A 17,345-nucleotide genomic window follows, 5' to 3' on the forward strand; every position below is an offset into this window, starting at 1 on the left:
CCTGCTTCCCAGAGCCACACTGCACACCTCTCCCACCTGCCTAACTGGGTCGTTTAACCAGAGAGGAGACATCCCTGGCCTGGGCAGCCCTACTCTCCCGGCTCCCAGGGGTCCCGTTCCTGGCAGCCTGGCAGAGCAGCCTCGAGTGCTGGAGAAAGCCACTTTGGCATATTAATCACAGCAAATGAATGTGCCCTGCCGGCTCTCGCATGGGGCACCTCGCTAATACTGGGCTTGCACTACAGCTTTCGGATTCAACCAGTGTTTTGATTTCCTGACCCAACTTCCCTCCACATGAAAAACAGCCAACAGACCAGCCACACCAGGTACCACCGCAAAACATGCAGAAGCGGCAGGCAGCGAGAAAGAGCTGGAGCCAGCACCACAGGGCCGGAGCAAGCCGGAGGAGGTGCGACAGCAGCCAATTGCGAGCCGGGAGAAAGTTGCAGCCACCGGGGCTGCGATTCCTCTCTCGCTGCCGTGGCCGCCGCGCCAGCCCGGCATCTCTGCTTCGCTTGCTTTCTTCCCTTTTTTCCACCCGCTCTTCTTCTTTCTTTTTTTTACACTTGGCTACGGAACATTAGATTTGACGAAGGGAAAGCGATTTAACATCTTTTAACTGAAGGAGGTTGATTTTCATTTGAGACCAAATGGCTCATTTTTACCTTTTTAGCTCCTGGAAGAGTAAAAAGTGAGAGGTCAGCCCTGCGTCACCATGGCAACCCACACAGCTCGGGCCAGGAGCAGATGAACGGAGGTGATAATCGGGGGGAAGTTTCTCCCTCTTCCTTACATGGCATTTTCTTCCCATTCAGGGATGTGCCTGGCTGTATGAAAACAATTATGTCCTTTTGGAAATATAAGTTTTAAAATATTACTGCTAAATTGTCTGACCCGGAGCTCCGACCTTATGCACATCTCTGGGTTTTTTTTTTTCGTTTGGGATTGAGACCATCCTAACCCCCCATCACTGTCCTCAGGGTCTTGAATTACACCAGCAAGATCATGTGGGCCCCACCCTGGGAGAATATACCCCTCAATCCAAGAGTCCACCCGCCATGTTGTAATAGCCCAAAGCCTTAATAGAGAATCTGGCCCTGATATAGAAAACTAGGGTTGAGGGCCCCAAACCTCAGTGCCTGACACCTTATTGGAGCCTGTCTGTGAAGAACTTCTTGATCCTATTCCAGTCCATGGATATTAAAGAGGAAAGAGGAAAAGAGAAATCAACAGGGCAAATGTGCTGGAAAGGCCAGATGAAACCCACCAGGGGCAGCCTGGGCCAGGGTGGGAAGGAATTTCCATGACCTTGGAGCGCATGGACTCAAATGTCCCACACCTTTCTCCCACAGCTCATTACGCCGTGTGATCACCAGGAAATGAGGAAAGACCCATGGGTACCAGGCCCTGGGTTAGGTGCTGTACCGTCTTATTGCCTCTGATCCTCGCAGTGGTCTCATGAGGTGGGTAACTTGATCTTTGTTTTCCAGACTAAGAAAATGAAACTCAGAAAGGGTCAGTGATGTGCCCAGGGTCACAGATTCCGACGTTGGCTCCGTGCATGCCTCAAGTGGACTCTCCCTCCACACTTGTTAATATCATCCAGATGCGGGAAGAATAGCTGCATATCTGAAGATAGGAGTTTGTGTTTTTGCTCAGTAGTTTATTCATTTAGCTGCAGTGAAACTGTCAACTGCCTGCTATATTTTCAGTGCAATTCTAGATGCTGGAGAAACGTAGATAGAGAGGTGTTGATGCTGCTCTCCTAGAAAGCAGGGCGGAGTGGCTTGAATCTCAGTGATGTGAACTGGGACAAGACATTCAGCAGGACTGAGCTGCAACTTTCTCACCTGTGAAATGAAGGTATTAATATTGATCTCAAGGGCTACGGTGAGCATTTAAAGAGAAGACTTCATCAGCTGCCTAACAGAGTGCCAGTCTCATACAAGTAGATGCTCAATAAATATCAACTTTTGTCCTCTTCACCTTCCTTGCCGTCTACCTCACCGTTGCCATGGTTTTCTCCTCTGTGCCTGGGATCAGGCTGGCAGCTTCCCTGCTCTCGTGGTAACTGTGCTCCTTCCGAAGCCTCATCTGGCTTCCAGGCAGTCTGGTAGCTGTGTTAAAATTCCAGTGCTCTCTGCAGGATGAGGAAGGGTTGCAGAGCAGCAGGGACAAGAGCAAAGAGAGGAGGACACTTTGCTACTTATAGTCTGTAGGGAGACTGTCTGAAAGGAGGAGATGGCCTGGCTCTCTTTGTCTCTCTACCTTCCCTCTCATCAGCCCTGGGCGTCAGCTGCAAGACCAGGGTGGTCGGCTTGCTCAGCATCTGCACAGGCTCAGAGGGCCTTGCACAGCTTGGAGCTTTTCCATGCTCCCCGACACAGGGTAAGGTTCGAAGCCAACTCTGACTTGACTGGGCTTTATAAATCCAAATCAGAGCTGGCCCTGAAGGACTTGACAAGGTTGTACCGGCTAAAAGACAACTGCTTTATCTTCAAAAAGAAAAAGCGCGATGGATCACTAGACGATCCTTTCACTTTAATACAGTGCAAGCAAGTTATGGAAGCAAAGAAGGATGCAGAAACCATCGGCGTGATCCAATTCGAAGGTTAAGCAAAGGGTGATTGACATCAATAAAATCCTTGCTGAGTTTCAGAGCAGACTGGTTAGCCAAATGACATCTTTGTGTTGAAATGTTCAGAGTCAAATTCTCAGTCGCAAGCACCTAACCTTAAAGACTATCTTCCCTCCCCTCCCCATCCTCCCCTTCACTCCTCTTCTGCCCTTCTTCTGCCCACTCCTGACCCCCACCTCCTTCTCTCTGCCTCTCCTCCCTCATATATGGAGATGGGCATAATGCTGTGAATCACACAGGAAATCAGCCCTTTGGCAACTGAAAAACTAAGAGAAAAGATAATAAAACTGGCACCTAAATATGATAAGAAGAGCATATGCCACAAAGCACAGGAAAATTAACAATTAAGTGTAATGATAGTTTTCTTTCACGTCTCAGCTTAATAGTCACTTTTTCAGTGGTGCCTTCTTTGATCTCTCCCTATACGTTGGCTTCATATCCCTTTATCACGTTGTGTTGCTATGTTTTTATTTCTATTATTTGTTTACTGTCTGTCTGAATCCCTAGGATGTAAATTTTTGGAGGGCAGGCACTATTTCTATCTTGTATCCCATAATACTACCCAAGATTTCCTCATGAAGAGATGGAAGCCTGGGTCTAGGGCAAAGGGAAAATCAGTGTTCCAGCAAAGGAAGCAGCCAGGGAGAATATCCAGGAGTGGGAAGAGTGACGTGTCTGTCTGCCTGGCAGGGGAGGTAACATGAAGGAGACTCCTGGCTATGGCCAGGAAGGATGCCATGGCCCCAAATCCTGAAGTTCCATCCATGGGGGGCAGCAGAGATTAGATGAGTGGGGATTGGGACCAGAGGAATAACGCTGTAAGATGTGTCAATGTTTGTGGAGCCAGAAGAAAGTATGGAGTAGGTAAATGTTTTAAAACTGAAGGGTGGCTAAAACAATTTGTCATGGAATATTATTCATCCGTTTAACAAATGCTGGTTGAGTGCCAGCCATATGCCAGCCACCACTCAAGGCTGGGAAGACGCTCCATGAGCAGACAGGCACAGGCTTGAGACGGAGCTTATAAGCTGGTGGAGAGAAACAGACAATAAACACACAAATAAGCAAGTGGGCAACAAATCAACAAACAGTGTGATCATTTCAGATAATGAATGAGGGAGAGGAGATGGGCAGAGTGACAGTCAGGCACAGAGAATGGAGGAACTCCTCGGCTGTGATGAGGAATGTGGATTTTGTTCCGAATACAAAGGGAGGTGGAGGATGTTAAACAGAGGAAGGACATGAAGTAGTTTATCAAAAAGATCTTATGGCTTGCTCTATGGAGAATGGACTTCAGAGGAGTGAAGGGAAAGATGAAACAGAGAGACCAGTTGAAGGACATGGTGTAGTCCCGGGCAGAGATGTTAGGGACTGGAGAAACGTAGAATGCAGCATGAGTTCTAAAGCTATAGATCACACGACTTACCACTTGGGATATAAGGAAAGAAAAGAATCATGGATGATGCCTCAACTTGGGGCAAGCATTATTGAATGGATTGTGGTACCAGTTTATTAGATTGGGAGACTTAGGGAAAAGTATGTTTTTAGAGGCATGACTTGAGATTTCTGTATGAATATGTTAAGTTGGGTTATTAAAATGCATACTTACAAAGACTTCAGAATATAATCCATGGGAAATGTTTTTGTTAGGATGTAGAAATGTAGAAAACAAAATTATATACAAAGTATCTCTTCAATAATTGTATATATAAACAGAAAAAATAAAGGAAATGTTATTAGAGGGTATGACTAATGCATATTTTTGTGGCTGAGGATTATGGTCAATACTTGCTTCATTATACTTTCTGTATTCTCTAAATTTTTTACATGAAGCAGTATTATTTTTATGAACCAAAAAAAAGTTTAAGTCATCACAGAAGATAATTTAGCTTTCTTATTCTGACTCTTACTTGGTTTAATTGGCTTTAGACCATTTTCTAGGAAATTTATAGAAAAAACAACGCTAAAAGGTAAACGAATAGAAAGTGAGCAGAGATATTCAAGTATATAATGAATGAGTCACATATCAAAGAAATACTTTGAAAGATACTAAAGTTCCAGGCCTGAAGTCAGCGTGATGCTCTAGAGGAGAATAGGATACCAGAGGCTAACAGTGGTATAAGTTCTTTGTTCTCATCATCATCTATGCATGTGCCACCCATAGTGAAGTCTTGAATAAGACAGAATCAGGATCTCCTGAGATGGATGCACATAATCCCATGCCTATTGCAGCCATTGTGAATTGATACAGCTCTCTTAATGCTGAGCCCAGCAGCTTTCTTCGCATTACTCCAGGCAGCCATTATCAATTGACCCATAAGTTAGAGCTTATCTGTCACACTGAAGTCGAGGAACCTCTGTTCTTGTTAACAAGCTTTGGTCTTGTTCCATCATAGATGATGGAGTCACACTATTAAAATGTTCTTACCTTTCCTGTTTCCTTTGGGAGCTAATGTATCCTCTTCTATACTGTCTATTCTCAGGGATTTAATTCCTTCTAACACAAAACCCTTGTTTTCAAGTTGGAAATGGAAAAAGTAAAGAACAGTGCTCTGCAAATGACCTAGCATGATGGTTAAAAGAAAACAAGGGAGGCCAATTTGGGCTAGCTAAAAATAGAATTTGATTTCAGGGAAGCTTTCGCAATTATTTTTATTAAAGTAAATCCAGCTGAAGAACTTTTCAAGACTCCATGGGAAAGAGCAGAGTGGAGTTGAAGGAGCTGGGAGACTCGGTTTAGAGACCTGGTTCCATTCTTCTACTTGTTGAAGAAACTTGGAAGATGAGTTTTGATGAACTTCAGTGTATGTGAAATTAGCTTGGACTATCTATTTTGTAGTGTTAGGAGAATCAAGTGAAACAGGTTGTAGCAGAGGACTTTGTAAACCCCATTAAATACACAAATATAAATTTCCCATGTGGTCAGAGCTTTAGCCAACAATGGTGTTATTAGAAATCTCTAGAATGGTGATGAAGAATGGTGGGCTGTAAAAAATAAATCCCGTCGTAAGTTATTTCTTCTTTCCTTCTTCTCATCCTCCTTCTTATTCTTTTAATTTTAATTTCCAATTTAAATTGTGGGATAAATTGTTGTGGGATAGTACTAATTTTTACACCTCATTAAAGCATTTTGTAGACTGAAGAGTAAGAAATATGTAACTCTAAATCTATGTCAGGAAAACCAGGGATCTTCAAATGCTACCTTCTCCTTGAAGCTCCTCCTAATTTCCCTAAAAGGTGTAATTTCTTCATTTTTAAAATTTCCCCAGAAATTTGTTTGTAGTTGTACTTACCATACTCTCATTTTACCTTCTCTCAAGCTTCCTTCCCACTAGATTTTCGGTTCATTGAAGAGAGATACCCAATTTAACTTACTTTTCTATAACTTCACTGCCAAACACATAATGAAAGCTAAATATAAAATTATTCAATTCAATTCATTTTTTTCCCACAATTGTCAGGAGCCTACCACCTGCTCAGCTCTGTGCAAATAGAGTGGAAATAAGTTGCTCTGTTGGAGGGTACACATAAGTATTTTCAGAAACAGAGCATTTATTAAACGGAGTTTGAGAGTTTCCTAAATTCCTATGTAATTGAGGTTTAGATTTCTCCAAAATAAAAAATCAGAGTCTACGGATCAATCACGTATTTCAAGCAAACAGCAATATCCATGAAAATCTGCTCAAAGGGGAAGATGCTGCCTTATATGTCCACCAACCCGTGTTCATCATTCCAGGCTTGGAATGGCTTTTCTGGAGATTTTAGGGCTCGATCTGACTCTCCTTGCTCTTCTGTGCTGGGGCACTTTGGGGACGTTGGTTTGGGGTGAGTCTTCCCTTCAGAGTTTGTTCTTTCTGGTTCTTTCTCAGAGCCCCCAATATCCTGGTGTCCATGGTTTCCATGGCTGCCTTGGGGCCAAGAGGCAACAGCAGGAGAAATAGTAACTATCCTAGAATTGTTTGTCAAGACTGGTGAAGGAACTCCCCAACTAGTCATCTTTTCCACATTTTCTCCCCTAGTTTCCAGTTAGTGCTGAGGAGCTGACCAACCTTTCACGGCGGAATTCCATTACAAGTCCACTTCTGCATGCCCAGCCCCTCAGCCCCCTTCTTTCTCCCAACTCCCAGAAGATTGAGGAGCTGTGCTTCTGCTCCCACAGCACCCAGTGCTGCCTCTGTTGTCCCTCCTGCTCCTGGGAGTGCCAATGGTCTGTCTTAGTCCTGAGTTTTTTAAACCTGGGAAGAAGTCTCATTCCTCTTCCTCTTCTTCCCAGAGCCTAGCAGATGCCATGCATACACTAGGTGCTTAGTACATATTTGTTGAACAAATAAATCCTTCCCACTGAAAGTGATCTCTTTCTCCTCTCCTACAGCCATGCTTCACTTTGATGCTTGCTTCTTAAATCTCAGCAATTTCAAAACAGATATTAGAATTTTGTCTGCCCAAGATCAGAGTCCTGTCATATATCCAGGTGGAGAGAAAGTTGCCTAAGATTAGATTCCAGGGCTACTTACTTTTTTTTTTTTTTTTAAAGATTTTATTTTTTCCTTTTTCTCCCGAAAGCCCCCCGGTACATAGTTGTGTATTCTTCGTTGTGGGTTCTTCTAGTTGTGGCATGTGGGACGCTGCCTCATCGTGGTCTGATGAGCAGTGCCATGTCCGCGCCCAGGATTCGAACTAACGAAACACTGGGCCGCCTGCAGCGGAGCGCGCGAACTTAACCACTCGGCCACGGGGCCAGCCCCAGGGCTACTTACTTTTTAATACTTAAATCTTAGTCTTGTCCTCAACGAATCATTATTGAGCTTTTCCCGTGTGTCAGAAATGTAGAAGCTTGAGACAGCGGAGGACGTGATGGACACAGCATCCCTGCCTTCAAGGATCGGAAAGTCTATTAGGAGAGACTGGTTGCTAAAACCTAACATGAAGGTTCTAAGAGGGAAGTGCAGTCAGGAATCTGTGGGAGCACCAAGTCGTGCATGCATTCATTCAATATTTCTACAGAGGCTAAATTTTGCCAATCATAGTGTCAGATGGCTATGATACAAAAGGTTTGATACAGTCTCTGCCTTCGTGGTGCATAAGATAGATCAGCTGAGATAGGCAGTTATGTTGACAGTTATTTTCTGACATTTAAAGTATTTTAATGCTAAACACATGCACCTGTTGTGATGGAGTACCATAGAAGGAACGAGGGAAGAGATTTGAGTTTGAGTTTTTAAGGAAAAGAATGGATTTGCCAGGGAGACCTAATGGCCCAGATCATGAATGCTGGTGAGTCTGACTAAAGGGTTTAAGACATTATCCTGTGAACAAAGGGGAGGCACTGATGGTTTTTAAGAGGGGAAGTGACATGATCAGATTTGTGTTTTAGATAGATGGCTCTGGTAGCAGAGAAAGATAGATGGGGTGAGGGGAGAGAAACTCACAGCAGTGACAGCAGTTGGAAGGTGGTTGAAATCGCCCAGGCTTCCAATAAATGTTTGTTGTTAAAGAGACAAACATCAGAAGACCCCACTGTGCACTGGGGCCTCCAAGGGAGGAGCCATGCATGTTGGGGTGCCACTTGCTAGGCAGAAGAGAGACATTTTTGCCCTGGCTGCCCCTTTGTGCCTGGTGTCCCACAGAGGAAGTCCCTGAAGACTAGCAAGCTTCATGAACAGAAGGCACATTATTGATGTCCTTTTCCAAAGATAAAATGTAGTCCAACATTCCAGGATGATTAGATAAATTTGTAAATATAATCAAAACATGTTTTTCTTTGGTTTCCAGGATGGAATCAGAAAAATAATGCTCAAGGGGGAAAAAGAAATACATCTGTTCTTTTTTCTGCCTGTTTTTTTTTTTTTTTTCTGACTCTGGGCCAATCAACTGAGAATCCAAACTCTGGGAGCTAGATTATTTAGCCAGGTTAGTTCCTGGAGGCCTTGGACCATGGCAAAAATCATGTGCATCAGACTAGACTGGCCCCACAGCCTATAACTACGACACCCTTGGCTATTAGAAAGAGGGGGTAATTTTCTTCCACTCTAAGATCTAGAAAAAATTCCACAGGAGACTTGACAGTTCAGATATTTGAGAATTGTTTTACTTTTCAAGATGGGGGATGCTATCAGGCTGTTCTGACTTGTCAGAACCATTCCAGGCCCACCTTGATGCAGATCAGAGCACTTAGGATGACATGATTTGGCCCCTTCAGGCTTCCGTAAATCATGATGTCCTGAGACCAGAAATCAAAAAGGTCATGGGTCTGATCTTGACACCTGGATGTTGACACATTTACATGGAAAAGACTAATTCCTTATGAGGAGCTGGCAAGATGAATTGATGTGAATGATGAAAGCAAAACAGACAAAAAGCAAATGTCATGCTTATCACCACAATCCCACCAAGTGCTTTTCATGGACAATTATATTGAATTTTTGTGAAAGTCTACAGGGATTGTTGCTGCTACCATCTTCTTTTTTTCAGAGGAGGGTAGGAGGATTAGAAAGATACATGAAGGGGCTGGCCCCATGGCCGGGTGGTTAAGTTCATGCACTCTGCCTTCGGCGGCCCAGTGTTTCACCGGGTCGGATCCTAGGCGTGGACATGGCACCACTCATCAGGCCACATTGAGGCAGCGTCCCACATGCCACAACTAGGAGGACCCACAACTAAAAATATACAACTCTGTGCTGGGGGCATTAGGAGAGAAAAAGCAGGGGGGAAGAAAGATTGGCAACAGTTGTTAGCTCAGGTGCCAATCTTTAAAGAAAAAAAAAAGAAAGATACATGAAAAAAATCATTTATGAATCTTTGGAACCCAGTGAAATTCAGGAAGCATCTTTGACCTTGGGGGTCTCTCTCTTGGGCAGAATACTTTGTACTCCATGGTGCAGAAGTTCTCTAGATTGTGCTATAGAAACAGTGTACAACATGTTGGATCTCAGCCTTTACTCCTAAGCTCTAAACCTGGGGTCAGTAGACCCTTCTGTAAATGGCCACATAGTGAATATTTTAGGTTTTGCTGGCCACGGGGTCTCTATCACAGCCCATCAGCTCTGTCTGCTGCTATAGCATGAAAGCAGCCGTAGATGCTAAATAAGTGATTGGGCGTGGCTCTATTTGGACAATACACAAACATGTGGTCAGCTGGATTTGGCTGACAGGTGGGCTGTAGAAGTTTGCCAAACTCTGTTCTAGAAACACATGAAAGTGGGATCAGAAAAGAACAAGTAGCCAGTAATTCAACCACAAATACTTAGTAAGTATCCAATGTCTAATGTATGCCTGGGAGAAGTTCACAGTCTAACAGAGAGAACAGATACTTTTGGAACTAATTACAGTAACTAGTTGTGGTATGAATAGAGAAGTTCAGAATGCTGCAGAAACACAAAGTGAGCTGATAAATCCTTCTGGGAGAGTTGGAGAAGGTTTCATGGAGGGAGTACCATTTTAACCAGATCAATCCTTCTCCTTTTCCCACCCTTGGAAGACATTGCTAATCTACTTCTGCACTATTCTCGCCACCCCCAGACACAACAACATAATCCTACTGAGCTCAGAGGCTCAGGAATCAACACAACTGAGCAACATTGCTTTTACCATGGGAAATATAACCTTTTTCCACTCTTCCTCTTAAATAATGAATAGGAGATTCCCAGCAAGGAAGGAAAGCATTAGAGACAAGAGGGGCACTGGGGGAAGGAACGGAATGCAAGGACAGGCACAGTGCTCACAGGAAAGCAAAATTTCATTGAAAAAGGAGCAAGGAATTCAGAGAGGAGAGGGGGCTGGAGATAAAGATGGATGTGGGGGCTGCGGTCAGGACACAAGGAGTCACCACAGTCACACTGGGGTTCTGACTTATTTCATCAATATAGTGTTGTGAGCCTGCTTGTATTTGAGAAAACTCTGGCAGCAATTTGAATGCTGGATTAAAAGTTGAAGGGTATAGGAGGAGAATGGGGAGCAAGGAAAGACTTTTTTAGAGGCTGTTGAAAACATCTGTGAGAAGTAACAAATATCTATTCTAAGACACTGGTGGTAGGGATGAAGCAGATGAGGAGAAAATAGACTTCATACTAATTAAAGGTGCAAAATCTTCAGTTCTTGGCTATCAAATTGGATGTAGAATTAAGAGGAAGAGACCAGAATAATACTCCACCTTAGATGACAGGTGGCTTCTGCCCTCCAATGACTAGACAGACATAAGAAAGAATGTAATCAAGCCAATACGCCTAATGTCCTGATTTGAATAAAATCTTGAAAATCTGTGCAAAGTAGAGAAGTCGGGAAAGAGGGAAACATCAGCCTTGGATGTTTGGGAAAACCTCAGCTGATTTTAATTTTTAATTCCCACTTCTTTATACTGCAGCCACAGAATCGAATACGACATTGCATCCCTCCCGTTAGCTCATTAGCAATGAAGGATCTGATCTTTACGAGAAAAATTGGGAAATTTCAACACAGATGGGAATGCCTTGATTGCTTGGTGAGGCTGTGACTGCACAGTCAGCAACAGGTGCTGTTGCTTTTGTAGAACCCTGTGCTTCAAAAGACAAGCTGAGACTCCGAAATGGTTGGTGAATAACAATTTACACTGATTGCAAAATCCTGATCTTGTTTTTCTCATGTTTCCCTCTTATATTGAGCAAGTGGAGGTTCCATTTTCATTCCACCTATTTTAAATATGCACTTACAAAATTTTTTCTACTCTGGAAGTCCTATCGCCCACCATACCTTTTCATTCCTCATTCTGTTCTCATCTCATGGCCCTCTCATACTGTGCAGATCTCCTAATAACAACAAAGGAAGAATATTCTTCCTAAGAAACACTGACAACATGAGATGGCTATCTTTGATAATTTGGAAGTGCCTAATCTTTCCCTTTGGCAAAAAAAAAAAAAAAAAAAAAAAGCTGATAGAAGATAGAAATATCCATTCTTTATTTGCAGAAAGTTAATGACAAATCCAGCCAGAGTGAACAGATGGAGTGACAAGTGACAGCCCATCTTATATATATGAATGTGAGTATTGAGGGCATTTAAAGCCTTAAAAACATGAATAGAGGTTGGAGTTATGTGAACCAAGTACAGAGGATGCTAGATGGATTAAAGAGATATTGTGAGTCTTTCTCAGTTTATAGGGGCCGCTGCCAAATTGAGTAATATTGTTCCTCTTCTTTGAAAGATACATGTGAGACACAATAGCCCCTATGAATGACCATCTCTCTTGGATTTGTGTGGAAAAAAGAATCCATTTGTAATGCACTTTTAATAGTCTTATCCAAGATATGCCTTTCTCATATATAAAACAGTTCATATGCTTATTTTTGGCATCATCTCCTTTAGAAGGACTTGATGGTCATATTAACTTAAGCTCTAAAAGTCTATATCGTGCATAAAAACATGGCCAAAAAAATTTTAAGCTATTTTAAAGTCAATCTTCAACTAAGATAATTGACAAGCAGCTCCAATATACTTTGTTAAATCTTCCAAAAATGTCTTTTCTTTAAACTTGGGCTCAGTACTGATGAATAAAATAGTCTTGTAGAAGTTGCTTAACCTCTCCTCAACTCAATTTCTCAGCTAGAAATTGGGGGTGATTTTGGTATCTGCTTTGCAAGATTTTCAGAAGTAGAGAAAAGCATTTTTGAAATGGAACACAGTACCTGGTTGATAGTAAGCAAGCAATGAATAGCTATGATGATGTTCATGGTGATTGTGATTCAAACAGCAATTAAATTAACAGTATTATAGACCTTCTCAGGCCTGGTGAGCTTCTGTAGTTTGCAGCCATCATGTGGAAGCACATATGTTTTTGGAGGATACAGAGCTAAATGGTCAATGACCACTTTCAAAAAAAAAGTATAATGCTCTTGTTCTCTGCTGCTGACCTTTTTCTCAATGACCTCTTTCCCTCCCCATTTTCCACTTAGACCCATTAGCAGGATGTGCTGCAATATGCTGCTTGTCATCTGTTTCAAAGACACAGTGATAGGATACAGGTACACCAGATGGATAAACCTAGTGTGACTAATTATTGTGTATTTGCCTTTAATTATTATCATTTATTACCAGAGGAAAGACAATTGAGCTTCTCTGACTCAGAAGAAACTGTTGGCACCAGAGAAGTTTTTCTTGTAATGTTATTGAATACAGCTAAAGTTTTCATTGTTGGTGAAAAGAAAAGACAAGACGAGCTCACTCCTGTGATAGATAGACAGAGAGATAGATGATAGATAGATAAAATTTCACTGATTAACATTTAATCTCATTGGCTTCAATATATATCTAACTTTAATTTTTAAAGACTGTTTCAGAGAATTTGGGATCTTGATCTCCCAGTATCTTTTCTAACTTTTTCACAGAACAGTCCTTCAAATAATTAGGCCAAGAGTGTGTGATGATGATGGAGATTTTAGGAGAGGAATTTGAATCTAGAAAGTCATCTCCAGATTTAAAAAAAATAGGCATTTGCAAAGGAGTCTTTCATCACTTCTATTTTGCTTTTTCTTTCATTATGAGATAGTATTTTAAAAAACTGTGACTTCTTATTATGCTCCAATCATGAAAGAGACAATTTTAAAAGCATGGAAGCTTTTTACCCTAAAGTTAAGAACTGAGCCACTTTATAGGAAACTTCTAGGGGGAAAGTTTCTACTCAAGTACATTTCTTATTTAGACAAGCATATGCAACATAATGGAGTTTAAAATCAGCATAAGTGGTTTGGCATATTGGCCAAAACTCCAAAATAGCCACAACTCCTCTGCTATGGAATAATGAATCAGAAGAAATCTAAATGAGAAGAAAATGCTCTGTGATATTATGGAACTTGCATTTTGTGAAGAGATTCTTTTTCTTTTAATTTCATAAAGCGGTCTGTTTTAGAGAAACATCTGCGTAGTAGAGTTTTATTGAGTGGAATAAAGAAATACAGAAACAGTAACAATGAAGTCTCCTCTAGTAATAAATTATAGGTAAGGCTAATCCTTCAAAAGACGTTTGAGTCTGTATTTTCCCCCTTTTCTAGATTCTAGGATCATATGGATATAAGTATAAAAATAGGAATTTGGAAGTTTGCAAGTAGAAAGAGAAGAAAAGCAGATAGTGAAGCTAGAATAGCTGTTTTTGAAATGAAATTATAGAAGTGGAACCAGAAGCTGAGAGGAAGTGCAGTCCAGTCATGGGCTAACCCAGTGCATCTGCTGGGTAGGAAGGAGAGAAGCTTGGCTCGATGGAGGTAGGCGTGAGCCCCTGCATGCACCAGCACATTTTTTCCTAACTATGTGTGGTGAACATTTATCACTTTTTAGACTTCCCAATATCATTTTCCACTTCTGAAGAGCTCCTTTATTTCCTCCCCTTCCTCCATGGAAATAGTCTCTCAGCCAAGAGACAGAATTAGAGTAACTGGAAGCTCTCATCCTAGATTGTGAATTTCGAGTCGAGTGAATTTTCAGTACACTGAAAATAGGTGAGTTTCACTGCATCCTGACCATACTGTTCAAGCTTCAAAACTCTGACTGTGGTTCCTGCTTCCCGGCCTCTGAAACTGCTTTGTACCACAACAGTGTATACACCTTCTTGGAATAGCAGCCACATCTGAGATCTACTTGCCTCATCAAGCTTCCTTTGATCCCTGATAGCCTTTCAATAAACTCCTTTCCCTCACACGAGTTAGAAACAGTTTCTCTTCATTGCAACTAAAGCAACCTTACCAATAACGCTGTGCAATAGTTCACAGATTTTTTTAAAAAGTTGCCTGTTATGTTTTTCCCATCTCCAGCATCCAAGTTATACTGTTCCTCTGGCACCCAACTAGTTGGAGGCAACAGACTTTCCAATTGACTTGGACATTAGATATAGCTACTCTTATTGTAAGATGCATATATAACTCTATACTTGTGATACAACTTTGCTTAAATATTTGTTATGTTCTTGTACTATAATATGAAGCTTTAATGTAATTGATTCTAAGCCAGTTTTAGAATATGAAATTAAAAAGAAAGACATCAATAATCAATGACTGTGGCCGAAGTGTCTGCCATTCTTTTTTCTTGTCTTTTCAGGTTTGTGCTTCCCCATCTGCGTGAGATGTGTCCATTGACTTGCTTTGACCAATGGGGGAAGACACGTGTGTCTTCTTTGTGTAAAAGAACTGCTTTGTTCTCCACCACTTTCTTGCCCTTGCTACAGCAATGGGAGACTCCCAATGATGGAGCCTTCATCAGCCTGAGTCTCTGAGTGAGGATTTTGTAGAGAAGAGCCCCTCACAAATCTAAAGATGGACGTGTCACATAAGTGAGAAATAAACCATGGATTTAAGTCATGGAAATGTGTTGTTGTTATTGGAGCAAAGCTTAGCCTACCCGGACTACAATAGTATGGCATGATTGAAGGAGTGCCAGAGTGATAGTTAGGAGCACTAAGTTTATTTCCTATACTGCTGCTAATGAACGAAGTGGCCTTGGACGAGTCATTTAAGTCCACTTGAATCATTCATCTACTCTCAAAATTTATTGGTGGGTGACTGAGGGTCAGATCACATGAGTGAAAGATTTACAGTGGCTCTCAGTGCCTGAAGGCTCCGCAGAGGAGTTCCAGAGGTTGGCTTCCATCACAGCAGCTCCACCTCATTTGTTTGATGCGATGTGAGGTTATGTAGAATATTTAATATTTAATTTAGATAAATGTTTTCTTGGTTAAAGTATTTGAAAACCCCCAAACTTGATAATTTCCAAATTTCAATTTGCTTCTCTGATTCTCCTTCTATTTAATCTTTGTTAAAATGATCAGCTGTGTCATCCTGTTTATCTATCAGAATCTTTCAAAAAGACTTTTATCTAAGTGATTCCTTTCTTCCAAAGGAAGGATGGTGAAGTAAACCTGTGCCAAACATTCTTGGAGATATTTTCATCTTTGACCTACTCAAAAACCTCAATGAAAGGTGACTGACTTCATCTAACGATGAAGAAAGTGAAGCTGAGCAGAGTGAAATTCTTTCCTCCTGGAAGACACAGAAGTAGAAATTTAATCCAGCGCTTTATACACCCCCCGACCATCCTCCTTTAGTTATATTATACCTTTATACTAAATCTTATGAATCTGATTACTTCTCCAATTAATGGAAAGTTTTAAATGAACCTCGTATCTTGAGTTAATTTCTCCTTTGTGCAAAAACTCAGGCAATCCTTGGTATTCTAATTTATAAATAGAGATTTTCTTTGAACAATGATTCTATGGAATTACATGTTTTCCCCCATTTCCTCTATGCTATGAATGAAAATGTAGAAATCCTGGTTCTGGATTCTATTTTTCAAACAACAATTGCTTCTGTCTAATACAGAGCTGTGACTAAAGGAATGACTTATCACACAGACTCATTAGATAGGCTGAGACTACCAACTCAGCTACTATATTCTGATGCTCATTTTCCTATGATTGGATAAATATCTGCCCCCTGGGAAAGGGTGACTTTTAAAACCCTTTCTTAATAGTCTATTAATAATCATTAGAAGGGAGTAGATAAAGTGTGTATCATTCTCCAATCTACATCTACTCATAGAAAGTAAAACAGAGATAGGTAGGGGGATTCAACGGATGACAGTGGCATAGCAGAAGACACTGTGAACAGATGGCTCTGGGACTCAAGAACATGACCTTTCAGACCAGATTGGGAAAAGGGAAGACAACATACCACTGAAAACCCTGTACTTTCAGAAAGTCACTCATTTAAGCAGCAGATATTAATTGAGGACCTACTATGTAACACATACTGTTTCAGGCCCTAAACCAAATAGACTTTTTCTCCTCTGTCTCCGTGGAGTCTTCAGGAGAGCTAAAACAAAAATGGCTTTGAGTGATCATGACGTGCCAATGCAGGTTCATCAGTTGCAACAAATGTGCCATTGTGGCGGGCACATTGATAATGGGGGAGGCTACGCGTGTATGAGGGCAGGGGGTATATAGGAAATCTCTATACCTTCCTCTGATTTTGTTGTGAACCTAAAACTTCTGTAAAGTATAAAGTCTTAAAAACTAAAAACTAAAAAACACAGAAACCTATATGGAATTCAAGAGCCATCAAGAGTTCTGAAAGCTGCTCCCCCCAAATTAATCTGTAGTACTTTTAAGTCTTTAGACGGCTGGAAGAAACCCCTAGAGACCTCTTATTCCCAAGGGTAGCCTTCTAAGAGATCAGTAGTCACTGGGTACCATTAATGTTGCTGAAGTTGTTTACTTACTCCCTGATTTATTCATTCATTCGACAAACACTTATTCAGTCTCTGCTATGTGTTAGCATCTGAGGTCCAGAAGTATAATCCATATGACATATAGTCTCTGCATTCATTGGACATATATTTCAGTAGGCAAGTCAATAATAAATAATTAAAATAAATAAAAAAGATTTTGAATATTTTTCTTTTTTTTTTAAAGATTGGCACCTGAGCTAACAACTGTTGCCAATCTTTTTTTTTTTTTTCTTCTGCTCTATCTCCCCCAATCCCCCCGGTACATAGTTGTATATCTTAGTTGCAGATCCTTCTAGTTGTGGCATGTGGGACGCTGCCTCAACATGGCCTGACGAGCAGTGCCATGTCTGCGCCCAGGATCCGAACCAGCAAAACCCTGGGCCACTGCAGCGGAGCGCTCAAACTTAACCACTCGTCCACGGAGCTGGCCCCTAAATTTTTGATCAATGCTATTTTGTTATAAATTT

The 17,345-nt window shown here is 41.4% G+C and overlaps 1 long non-coding RNA gene across 3 annotated transcripts; it reads left to right on the top strand.

Annotated features, from left to right (window-relative positions):
* The first annotated feature begins 454 nt into the window (after positions 1-454).
* On the top strand, positions 455-14,957 carry LOC106832100 (uncharacterized). 3 transcript variants are annotated; one of them, XR_011497594.1, is made up of 5 exons: positions 455-757; positions 1,353-1,463; positions 10,998-11,201; positions 11,578-11,649; positions 14,695-14,957. It is a non-coding gene; the product is annotated as an uncharacterized lncRNA (long non-coding RNA). The 3 variants fall into 3 exon arrangements; XR_001398312.3 differs by lacking the exon at positions 10,998-11,201 and having other exon boundaries at positions 457-757; XR_006524088.2 differs by lacking the exons at positions 10,998-11,201; positions 11,578-11,649 and having other exon boundaries at positions 457-757.
* Positions 14,958-17,345: the final 2,388 nt, after the last annotated feature.

The sequence above is a fragment of the Equus asinus genome, chromosome 2 (assembly GCF_041296235.1).
Source record: "Equus asinus isolate D_3611 breed Donkey chromosome 2, EquAss-T2T_v2, whole genome shotgun sequence".
NCBI lineage: Eukaryota > Metazoa > Chordata > Mammalia > Perissodactyla > Equidae > Equus > Equus asinus.